This window comes from Mobula birostris, chromosome 7 (assembly GCF_030028105.1).
Source record: "Mobula birostris isolate sMobBir1 chromosome 7, sMobBir1.hap1, whole genome shotgun sequence".
Taxonomy (NCBI): Eukaryota; Metazoa; Chordata; class Chondrichthyes; order Myliobatiformes; family Myliobatidae; genus Mobula; species Mobula birostris.
In genome coordinates this window covers 124,997,375-125,010,743 of record NC_092376.1, presented here as the reverse complement: position 1 = coordinate 125,010,743, position 13,369 = coordinate 124,997,375, and positions in this window count along the sequence as shown.

The following is a 13,369-nucleotide window of genomic DNA, read 5'->3' as shown; positions in this document are numbered from 1 at the left end:
ACACAGGACAGACCAAGACTGAAACAACTGAAAAACCACATAATTGTAACATATAATTACAACAGTTCAACAATATCATAACTTGATGAAGAAGTCCATGAGCACAGTGAAGTTCAAAGTTTCTCAAATGTCCCACATCTCACGCAAACGGGAGAAGGAAGAAAAAACTCTCCCTGCCATGCCGACCACAATCTGACTCTGAGTCATCCAAAAACTTCGAGCTCTGATTAGCTCTCCAACGCCGAATACTGAGCGCTATCTCTGTCTGAAATATTCGACCTCCTTCTCGGTCACCAAAAGCAGGGAAGGCCGGGGATTTTGAGGCCTACCCTCCGAAAGATTCCCGACCACACAGTAACGACAGCAGCGAAGAAGCGTTTCAGAAATTTCTCCAGATGTTCCTCTGTGCTTTCACATCCATTCTCCATCAAATCGGAATTGTCCACGGCCCTTATTTAACAGATACGATATCATTTTCACCGGAGGGCTGCGCACACGCAGGCGCGCCGCCATCTCTCCTCCCACTCGATACATGTGAATTTTTTAAACTAAACTTCATTTACTGTGGTTACACTACTGATACACATAAATAATACAAGTGTGCTGAGAAAGTTCAAGCAGTGGTGGATGTCTCAAGGCCAAAGGGTGCGTCACAGTTGCGGTCCTTCTTAAGATTTGTGTACTACTATAACAGGTTCCTGTCAAACATGGCTACTGTGCTCCACCCACTGAACTCATTACTGCAGATGAGAAAGAAATGGCAATGGACAAAGTAATGTGTGGTTTTACCAGTATTTGTATGGGAAACAGTTTCCCCGCATTACTGATTATCAAACAATGTCCATTTTAATTCCACAGAGGATGTTCCACTAATAGCAGCAGCAAGAATGCAGAGATGGGCTCAGTTTCTTGGAAGACACTATTACAAGATTAAATTCAAGAGATCAACTAATCAGGGAAAGGCTGATGAATAATCACATTGGCCCTTGGAAAAGGAAATACTGAAAAAATTTACAAAAAAAGACATTCCTCTTGACATATTCTTCGCAGTACAAATTGAAAGTCCGCCAATTACGGCAGAAACCAGAAAAGACTCAACACTTCCTCAGGTTTACATGGCCATCCAAAGTGGCTGGAGTGCACAGCAAATCCTCCAGTTCCCCAATTTTTACCAGCACTGAGATTAATTTGCCCCTGCTGGAGGTTGCCATTTCTGGGGATTGAGAGTTGTTGTATCATCTGTTACGTACCCTGTAACTGGGTTTCCAAACCAGCAGAAATGGATCACTCAATTGGAGTCTGGATTACTAGAACTAAGAAAGTTTTATTAAAGAAACAAGCAACACAGTAATCGAAAGGATAATAAATGCAACAGTTCAGCAATGATAAACACACATGTACACAGAATTAAGATAACAGCATCAATCAAGCTCTATCGTTGTCTAGGGGTAAATGACCAATTTCAAAGTGACACAAAGTTCAGTCCAATTTAGTTCAGTTCGCAGTAATCGTTGCCATGGCGATGGACAATGTGGGGGGAGGGAGAGAGAGAACGGGAACGACTGATCATTCAGAACGGCTTCCACTCACAGACCGGTGATATTGCTCACAAGCAGCTTTCGGGCAGGTCCCTTGTGATGTCACCTGAGGTCACCAACTGTCACCCCTCCTCCAGATGCGGTCGATCCTCTGCAGTGAACCCGGCACCCAAGCGAGGGTGGACACACACCGGGTTCCCGCTGATCGTACCTTTCCACCCTGTGCGTTTATGGCCCGGTACTTCCCACCAACTTGTGAGAGGCGCACCGCTTCCAGGGTCTCGTTACCTCGGGTGTCGTGTGTGTCCTGCCTTAGCGAACCTGTCCCTTTTTATCCCCCTGCTGGGGTACCGCCTGTCCATCACTTCAAACAGTTCAGGGTTCAAAGGGGGAGCCGCTCTAGAGAGCTCTCTCTCTCCCGTCCCTTCATTACACATCTCCAGATCGCCTGTCCATCACTTCAAACAGTTCAGGGTTCAAAGGGGGAGCCGATCTTGACAATACCCAGACTGATGGCTCCTTCATTAACATCTCCAAATGCTGCTTCATTGTTCCTTATCTCTCCCTCCCCTGAGGACAGGTGGCAGACCAACTGCTGATGCCACTGGTGCTATCCCAGGCCAGCAAACATCTTAATTTATGTGTATTCTCGTCACACATCCAAGCTGAGAGCTAAAGTGTTGCAGGAGCTACATCTAGGAGTGACTAAAATGAATGTGTTGTCTCCAAGCTTTGTCTGATGGTCTGGGAAGATCAAACAGCTTGGCATGCACTATATGGGTTGCCAACATGTCCAGAAGATACTAAGTGCAGCACCTCTCCATCTCTGGGAGAGGCCTGCATTGCCCTGGCAGAGGATTCATGTGGATTTTGCCGGACCATTCAGGGGCACGTATGTTTGACAGTTGTTGATGCAGCTACAACATGGCCTGAAGTGTTCCCAATAGCCCCCACTATAGCCTCTCACATTGTTGAAGTATTGAAAAGCCTCTTCGCAAGGACTGGTGCTCCAGAATAGTCAGTAACAATGGACTACAGCATGTGGGGAACAGTCTTAGTTATTCCTAATAATCAATGTAATAAGGCATATCGGTATTGTACCACCCAGCTACAAATGGCTTGGTGGAAAAGTTTGTCCGCGGTCTAAAGAACGCACTGTGAGCAATGTCAGCAGAACGCAATCCACTAAAACTGAATTTTCTCCTTGCATATCGCAATGCAGCACAGTCCACACCCAACAACTGACCAGCTATGTTATTCTTTGGTTGTCCCTTGTGCTCACACTTGGACCTCCTCAAACCCAATCTCAGAGGGAGCATGCAGGACAAATAACTGCGACAAATTAAGAACCCCTCAAATGAGGAGTTTCGATATTTCTCCCCTGGAAAAGCAGCCTACAGAGGCCATCAAAAGTGGGTACTTAGAAAGATTAAGGACAGACTGAATCAGTCCGCTGCACAATAGTATTGCATCTGATGTCATTTGGAGGTGACACATTGATCGGTTGAGGACAGCAGAGTCAATTGTTCAAGAAGAAATTTGGCTACTGCTGTCAGAACCACGTCCTGCAGTTCCAGAGTCACCTCCTGCAATCACCACAGATGAGGCCCAGAACAAGAACCTGAGATTGTTTTACAGCCACATATTTCAACTGCCAAGCAGAGTGATCCCCCTTGTCAGGAAAGACTAGAGTATCAGGAAAGACTAGTATCCCACTAGAGTAAGAAAACCTCCGCATTGATTAATCTTTGACAACACGCAGAAAATTCTGGAGGAATTCAACAGGCCAGGCGGCATCTGCAGAAAAGAGTAAACAGTCAATATCTCAGGGCAAGACCCTTCATTAGAACTGGCAAGGAGGGGAAGAAATTAGAATAAGATTAAATCTTTAGGTCTGAATGAGACAATTTGAAATTTACTATGCTGTGCATGTCTGTATGCAACAGATGTATTTTACAGCATATTGTGTATATAGAAGAGATGTATTCTCTATTGGGTTAAAGTTTATAGCTAAGTAGGGAGGAGTGATGTGCATTTAATATTTCCTTAATATTTGAATAAACATGCATATATTATTTAATTAAGCATTTTTGCTTGTTTAAGTAATTCATTACTGGTTATATGTATAAATATGTGAATCGTATGTGATATGCGCATGTCTCGCTTAATGTCAACATTTTGGACTCCTGTGTCTTCCTTTGAATTAGTTTAATGTTTTGAAGTTACAAAGCATAACAGAAAGGTTAGACTGTTCTTGGAGTACGGTAGGTTTAAGTGTCAGTAGAACATTGTGTGCTGTACTGTTCTATGCTCTATGTGCACAAATTTTATCTTATTATGAGATACTAATTCATTGCAAAATTAGATATTAAAGAATTCCATTTTCTCCTCATTATCTGAAAAGCTATTAGTAAAAATTTTACAATGTGTTAAGTGTTTAATGAGGACAAATAATTGTAAATCTCAGAAGATGCCCCTGGATATTTTGGCAGTGGTAGGACACAAATTAATATTTCCTTACACTGTGTGTTGTCGCATGAACAAAGTGACCAGATGGAAGTGCTGGTAGATGTGAAGTAGTTTCTTTATTCGACAAAATGAGTCACAGCAAACATCATATTGAGACCTTTTTCAGAGGGAAGAGGCCTGCTTGGCCCAACCCTACATGGCATTTTATATGCAAAAGATCAAAGGACAATTCAGGACAATTCCATATTTATAATGCTTCCTTTGGTCTACACACAGCCTCACACCTTCCCCTTCACACCCACACTACAGACACCCAAATACACACAACCTTCACACCTCCCTCTTCACACTCACACTACAGACACTCAATTAACAAATTTAAAACAGCATTGTCTGGTCATCCAATTAACAGCGCACGATTCTTTGGAACCCATTGTTCAGAGCTGCATTTTAGATTTAATCCATGGTTTGTATTCGGATCTGAAGACTGGTGGCTGAAGTCATTTGCTATCCCAATAAACTCTCTGACAGTCCTTCCCTTTGGCCCTCCTGGACAAAAATAAATTTCTACCAGGAAAGGCCAACTTTAAGGAAGATCTACTCAAATAGGTCAGCAAAAATGACCTGCTTTGTTATTACCCCCAATTACTTTATGTGCATCTACATCTTTTCTATGATCCCTAATAGCTACCTACAAAACGCTAAACAGAGAGATTGTTTCAGAAATTTGAACAATTGTCTTTTGACTGCAGTTTCATTTATATGCCTCTTTCCATGGTTGATTGCAGCTTAATCACATTCTTTGTCTTCATCCCTTCATTCTCTGATAAATAAAACTCCCTCTTTCCAGGGATACCTGCAAGGTAAATGTATCGGGCTCTCAGGCCCTCCCATTGAAGTACAGGAAGAGGTTGGGGTGGTCTCTATTTTTAATGACTGCAAGGATCTCTCCCCGATGGCACCCCCTTCTGAACTGTCCAGTCGATTGCTGGCCTAACTGCTGAAAGGGCCCAGCTCATTCATATCACTTCCCATTCAGGCTGGAGGTGATTGCCTTCAGATGCCATGTGCAATCTTTCTCAGTCTGCCATGCCATCAAAGTGCATGGGAGGACAATGGGGGAAAATGGGGGACACCTCCCTCTCCCTTATTAGGGAGAGAGAGAACCTATGGTTTCTCGAATGCTGGGTGAAATGCGAAAGTCTTTGGGGTTACTGCAAGTCTGTGTCTTTGTTATCGCCTAGCTCACACTTGTGCTCGGTAGTGGGTGCGCTTTTTTTTTGCTGGGGGTGAGGGGGGAATCGTTGCTTGCTGCCGCTTATGCGTGGGAGGGGAGAGCTGGCGGGGAGGACTTTGGAGTTCTCATGTTAACTGTCATTCATTCTTTGAGGCACTTCTCTGTTTTCGTGGATGTTTGCGAAGAAAAAGCATTTCAGGATGTACATTGTATACATTTCCCGATGTTAAATTGGACCCTTGAACATTTGAACGTTTGAAGTTGTGGAACCTGACATCTCTGTTGTAACTTAAGTCCCTCCCCATTATTTTCCCTAGTATCTTTTCTATTCTATGTTACTAAACTAATCATCTACCTTCAGCAATCATGCCTTCACCAGGGTACCATCACCATCACCATCACACTTTAACGTGCTATTCACGGGTTTCTGTCACGCTCTTGGTGTCTTCTGCCTTCACGTTTGCCATGGGAGTGTTTTCATCAACTGTAGTCAGGTCTTGTGTGCCCAGCTGGTGTTCATCTCTTAGGTACTTTGTAATTAGAGGGTTACTGGGTACACTTGATTCCCCACTCTGTCTGTGGGAGCAACAAGAAGATGCGTCATACAGTTTAATCTGAGTCCAGTGTTTCCACCAGCTGCCTCACCGAGTCTGTGCACAGACACAGGCGTGATTTGTTAAAAGTACCATCTGTGGACCTAACCATCTGAGAGCAAACCCTGCCTTTTCAGCAAACCATGACTTGATTACCTGGCTGGGGGAGGACTCTCTCCTTTTCCTCCAGCTCTCTCTGATCAGCAATGTGCTACTGTTGTTTGGCTTGGTCCTTCAACACTTTAAGCTGGTTACAAAGTTCTTCCACATTTTATATGTCCCAGGCCCACTACAACCCATAAGGGAGCTGCATTGCTCGCCCCATCAATAATTCATGGGGGCTGAGACCCAGCATGGGGTTTGGGGTTGCTCGCAATCTCATGAGGGTCCCTGGTAATATATTAACCCATGAATTTTCCATCTCGGTATAGCTTTAGCTAAGGCACTCTTGACTGTTTGTTTCATCCTTTCTACCATTCCTGAGCTCTGAGGGTGGTAAGGTACGTGGACTGACTTGCCTTTGGGGACGAGACCTGATTTCCAAGCTGCTTTCTTTTGTCAGTGACTGCTCTCAGCCTCCCCGTATCTAGGAGCTCCACAACAGTATGGGGGTATGTGTGGTATGAACTGTCCCATCATTACAATTGGTTCGCTTACTTGCACTGCCCATGTTGTGCCGTCTAAAGCAGCTACACAGAGGGGGAGTCATGCTACAGTGGGTTTTGGTTTCATTGATTACTATGCCCCTGGCCTTTTTGTGACCCCATGGTTCTGCAGCACTACTGTGTTGTAACACCTTCCCTCATTACTGCAGTATAGGTGAAAGGGGCCAGGTGCACAAACCAGGGCTTTCTTGATATCTGTAAAAGCCTTTTCCTCATCTCTACCTCATCTTACTTCTACCAGAGAAAGCTTCTCTCCCATAATTAAGGCCTGTATTGGAGCCACTCGTGCTGAGAACCCTTGTATGAAATTACAGCAGTAATTGAATTGATCCATTACCCTCCTCACTCCCCTTACGTTTACAGGGCAGGTCATGACGCTGATAGCAGAATGTCTGTCAAGGCCCATTAAACTATTGCTGAGTAGGTTTATCCCACCACTATTCCCAAATCTAAAACTTCCTAGTGAGCTGATATCAGGCCTTCCTTCAGCATTTTCAGGAAGACTGGGTCATCCTTCCCTGGATTATTCAACCCAGAAAACTCTTCATTTGCTCGATACTTACGTTCTGCATAATCCATGGCAGGCTCATCAGCTCTTTGAACCACTGCCATTACTGTTCTCCAGTTGCTTTCACCTCCCCCAGGTCACTGCCTCACTTCCCCTTTAAAAGAGCGATATCTTTCTTCATTGCTGGTATTCTCAGTAATTGCCCATGTATCTTCTTGCACTCTCTGGGTTATACCGTCCCACATATGCCTCGGGCACTTCAATTTTACCAACATGTATATATCTTTAGGATGCATCTGATGAATTTCAACCATTTATTTATTTATTTATTACATCCAAAGGAGTAAAAATGTTTTACCTCATGTCTCCATTGCAATGTACAAGCAATAAAGAAGATGAACGTGGGAGGATATTGCCCAAGCACTAAGATTGCATACATAATTGTTTTGTATTCGTCTATGTGCAATCAGATACGCAATCAGATCAATGTGTATTGATAAATCTGGTGGCCTGGTGAAAGAAGCTGTCCCAGAGCTTGTTGGTACTGGCCTTAATGCTGCGGTACCGTTTGCCAGACAATAGCTGAAACAGTTTGTGGTCGGGGAGGCTGGAATCCCTGATGATCCTCTGGACCCTTTTTACACACCCGCTGCTGTAAATGCCCTGAATAGAGGAAAGTTCACATCCACAGATGCACTGGGCTGTCCGTACCACTCTCTGTAGTACCCTGCAATTGAGGATAGCTCATTTCTTGTACCAGGTGGTGGCACAGCCAGTCAGGGTGCTCTCGATGGTGCTCCTGTACAAAGTCCTGAGGATTTGGGAACTCATGCCAAACTTCTTCAGCTGTCTGTGTTGAAAGAGGCGCTGTTGTACTTTTTTCACCATACATTCAGTATGTACAGTCCAAGTGGGATTTTCAGTGATGTGTATACTGAGGAACTTGAAACTACTCATCCTCTCAACTACAGTCCCATTGTTCAAGAGAGGCTAGCGTGTCTTTGTTCTTCCTGTAATCCATGATCAACTCCTTTGTTTTTTGAACATTGAGGGAGAGGTTGTTTTCTTGGCACCACTGTGTCAGGGCATTGACTTCTCCTCTGAAGGCTGTCTCATCTTTGCTGGAAATAAGGCCTATCAATGTCGTGTCATTGGCAAATATGATCAGCAGATTGGAGCTCTGCATGGCAACACAGTTGTGGGTGTATAGGGAGCAGAGGAAGGGACGCAGGACAAAGCCCTGTGGGGGGGGGGGGCTCATTTCCTCAAGTTTGTGCCAGAATCCTGAATTCCCATATGCAACTTTAAGTGTGGACAACTCGGACAAAATGCAAAATGAAGGGCTTTATGAATGGTCTTAATCAGAGTCACGGGCTGGCTTGGACCATCACGGTTCTCAACCTGACGTTGCCTGACCTCAATTGGTGCCATCCTGACAGATTTATTTGGGTAAAATCTCTCCCTGAAATATCTCCACACTAATGCCTACACTACGCAAAATATGAATGATGGATACCAGTTAAACAGCACATACTTACAACTACAGAGCATGTACTCTGCAATCTGCCACTTTTGTGTGCCTGCACTCATGATGCCATGCTGTATTACCTTGCACCTAGCTGTCACACCAAGGCTACAGACGTATCGGTAAAACACGCACTCACAAATTCTATTGCTAAAATATCAGAACAAGTATACAGTACATGCCCACTAGTGCCCCTAACCTTCAATAACTACCTTTTGCTACTCATGGCCCCATCTCACCAAATTGACACACATGCACGCACACACACCACACTACTTCAATCTGCCAGTTCAGCTGCCTGCTGTGTTCGTGATACCTAGCTATCCTATAGTCACCGAAACTTGAACAGGTCCAAGCGAGAGTGCTAATGTTACAAATACTCACTCGCTTAGACAGCTAAGATTGCTGACCACACGATGGGTCGCGAGAATATATCTCACTGCTGACACCAAATGTTGACGCCTGAACAACGTCACCGGGTAGAAGTACTGGTAGATCTGTAGTAGTCTCTCTCTTTATCAAAATGAGATGCAGCAAGCTTCATATTGAGTTCCCTTTCAGAGGAAAAATGCCTGCTTGACCCAACACTACACAGCATTTTATATGCTATAGATTAGAGGACAATTCAGGACAATTCCATATTTACAATGCTGTCTTTGAACTACACCTCCCACTTTGCACCCACAATGACACCAAAATAACGATTTTAAATCAGCATTGTCTGGTCGTCCAGTTAACTGTGGTTCACGGTTCTTGGGAGCCCATTGTTCAGAGATGCATTTTAGATTTAATCTACAGTTCATATTCAGATCTGAAGACTGGTGGCTGGAGTCATTTGCTGAAGTTATTTGCTACATGTGCTAACCCCCCCAAAACACAATAAGACATTGATGCATTATTTGACCACAAATGCAGAATTTTAACATTAATGATGCTTTGACATCCTTGAATACCATGCAGATAGGCGGAGTGCTGTGTGACGCTGTCATATCATTAGGAAACTTTCACTGAAATCAACAGTGCGACTTGAGGCAAGTGTCCAATTTCAATTGGCAGTGACGCTTGAAAGGTTTCCTGCAAAGACAAAGGAAACAGAATACTATTTTTCATTGGGGTGATTGTGTTGTAACATGCCAATCAGAAATAATCCATGTAGACAGCATCCTCTACCCTACCCTCATCAACCTCTCTTGTCACCTTGTCAGAAAACTCAATCAAGTTGGTAAGACACAAACTGCCCCATACAAATCCAAGCTGGCTCTCCCTAGTTTGACCATGCATTTCTGACAAGGTGACAAGAGAGGTTGATGAGGGTAGGGTAGAGGATGCTGTCTACATGGATTTTAGTGAAGCATTTGACAAATACCCTCATGGGAGGCTAATCCGGAAGATTAAGTTGCATGGGGTCCGTGATGATTGGATTCAGAACTGACTTGCGCATAGAAGACAGACGGCACTGGTTGAAGGGACTTATTTGAACTGGAGGTCTGTAATTAGTGGTGTTCTTCAGGGATCTCTGCTGTTTGTGATGTACATAAATGTCCTGGATGAAAATATAGATGGATGGGTTAGTAAATTTGCGGGTGATCACAAGATTGGTGGATTAGTGGATGGTGTAAAAGACTGGTAAAGAATATAGTGCGTTACTGTATAGATCAGTGGCAGATATGGTCAGAGAAATCGCAGATGGTGTTCAACCCAGATAAATTTGATGTGTTGCACCTTGATTGGGCAAATGCAAGGAGACAATATACTGTTAAAGGGCAAGATCCTTAACAGTGTCACTGAGCAAAGAGATCTTGGGATCCAAGTTCATAGCTCCTTGAAGTGGCTACACAGGTTGATAAGGTGGTTCAGAAGACTTATGGAATGCTTGATTATATTAGTTGAGGCATTGCATTCAAAGGTCAAAAGGTTGTGTTGCAACTTCATAAAACCCTGGGAATTGCACGTAGTTCTGGTTGTCTCACTATAGGAAGGATGTTGAGGCTTTGGAGCGGGTGTAGGAGAGGTTTACCAGGATGCTGCCTGGTTTAGAGGGCATATGCAATCATGAGAGATTGGATAAACTTGGGTTGCTTTTTCTGGAGCATCGGAGGCCAAAGAGAGATCTGAAAGAAGTTTATAAGATTATGAGAGGCGTAGATAAGGGTGTATCTGTTTTCCAGGGTTGAAATGACTAGTACCATTGATGGTGAGAGGGGGTATGTTCAAAGGGGATGTGAGGAGTTAATTTTTTACTCAGAGAGTCGTGGATGCCTGGAATGTGCTGCCTAGTATGGTGGTAGAGGCAAATACATTAGAGGCTTTTAAGAGACATTTAGATAGGCACGTGGACGTAATGAAGATGAAAGGATATGGATGTAGCATAGGCAGGAGTGATTAGTGTTTGGGTGTTTTTTACTTGCTTTTTAGCTGGTTTAGCACAACAGTGTGGTCCAAAGGGCCGGTTCTTGTGCTGTACTGTTTTATGTTCTGTGTCCCAATGTCCTAATTGAAAAGGGATGTGTTTTGTACCAGGAATGCTGTGAAACTCTCCCCTCAGCATTAGTGACAGTTTGTGAAATGTTGCCAGGTGTAACTGCCCTCAGTTCTGTTTTTAGAGTGGGGAAAAAGTCCATATACCCTCTTGTCTGTTTAAGTTTGGGAATGAGCAGGAATAATTGTCCCATCGCCTGAAGTAAGAAATCGCCTTGATGAACTCTGCATGACTTGTAAACTCTCTCATGGTTTTTCATATACTTGACCAACAGATTACTGCTGCTTTATAACATTTCTTTTTTGTCAAAGCCTTTCACAATGATGCTACTCCTTCTCATATTAGGCCTCTGCTTTCCAGAGTAAAAAAATGGTCAGAGCATATGTGGTAGGGCTGTTGTCAAGGAAATAATGTGCATTAGATTATCTGGTTTAACTTCCAGGAATTATCAAGGGAAATCGCTCTTTCTGCTTCTAACTTGATAACTATATCCTGGAGATCACATGTTCGATTCATGCTCAACAGCGCAAAGTCTGATTGTCTGCAGTTAACTCTACAGTTCATCTTGCTGAAGAATTCAATCCCTTTAATTCACATTAGATAACAAATATTCTATAATTTCTGAAAAGAAGCAATTTGTAATAAATTGTAATAGTGTGATAACAAATGACCGTCAATTCCCTTGTGGTTTCTATGTGAATGAATCTAATTTGAATGACATTCATAACATTTTTGAACATCTGGCAGGTTGATAAATTGTGATGATAAATCCTGTTATAAGTGAAGTGTTATGGCATGAAAAGTACATCAAATTTTAGTTCAAGGCCATTTAACCCATCAATTCTGAGTTACTGTCTTTCTCTGCTACTTCCATCCATCTCCATTTCGTATTCTTCCTTTACAAACAGTTATTTTATTTCCTTAATGAAAGGGTGATGTTTTGTTGTGATTGCTGCAGGCTGAATACAGAAAATTAGTGTAGAGCACAATACAGTAGTGTACAAACTTGAATAGACATGTGGTGACTGTCAAGCTTTTGATTTTTTGTAAATACCACTTCATTCGTTAAAACTTTTTTGTGAAGGAAATAGTCTATCCTTTAGTCGACCAGCTAAACATGCAGCCCTATTGAAATGTATTTGACTCTTACCTGTTTTCTGTATTGGCTAACAAACAGTAAATTGATATCAACTTGCTACAAGAAAAAAAAAATCAGCTGCAACATATCGTAGAAACCATCCATGCCTACAAAAAACAATGGTTCCAAGGCTCAGAGTTGTACAACCTTCGGAATCATACATAGCACTCAATATGTCAAACAGTTCTATTACCCCATGTATCGTATGTCCACCATCAGGAGAATCCCAATGTTAGTGGGCACTGGGCATATTCACTGGTCAGGGTAGTGAAGTTGGCTGAATGTTTCAATACTATGATTCTATCATTTCTATGATCTAGATGGGAGCTACCTTGAGAGTCCTTTACTTTGAAAAAAGAAACAATAAGATACCACCGTTTCAGATGAAATGTGGACATGGAAGCCTCCTCTCAACAATCATCCACAATCATTGCTCCATATTGAATGTAACTGTGAAGAACCAGAAGAATATGGAATATACTCAGAAATGTAGACTTCAGCATCTATTGCCAAAGGGAAGTTATGTAAAGTTGTTGGAGAAGGGTTACAAGCATTTCTTGGTCTGATTCTGGAGCAGAGCAATAGTGATAGATTCTAGAATAAAGCAATAATAATAGGGTTGTTGTGATAGGAAATGTTTTCAGGGAAATGCACAGCAGAAATGTGGCAAATGTTCAGGGAGCATTTGCATGGAGTTCTGCATAGGTATGTTCCATTGAGGCAGGGTAAGAATGGTAGGGTTAAAGAACCATGGTATACAAAGGATGTAGAAAATCAAGTTAAGAAGAAAAGAAAAGCTTAAAAAAGGCTCAAGAAACTAGGTACTGTTAGAACTCTAGAAAATTACAAGGTTGCTAGGAAGGAGCTTAAGAATGGAATTAGGAGAGCCAGAAAGGGGCCATGAGAAAGCCTTGGTGGGCAGGATTAAGGAAAACCATAAGACATTCTACAAGTATGTGAAGAGCAAGAGGATGAGCCATGTGAGAATAGGACCAAACAAGTGCGAGAGTAAAAACGTCTGAATGGAGTTGGAAGAGGTAGCAGAAGTACTTAATGAATACTTTGCTTCAGCATTCACTACGGAAAAAGACCTCGGCAATTGTGGGGATGACTTACAGCGGACTGAACCACTTGAGTATATAGACATTAAGAAAGAAGATGTGCTTGAGATTTTGAAAAGCACTAAGTTAGGTAAGTCATCGGGACCAGATGGGATA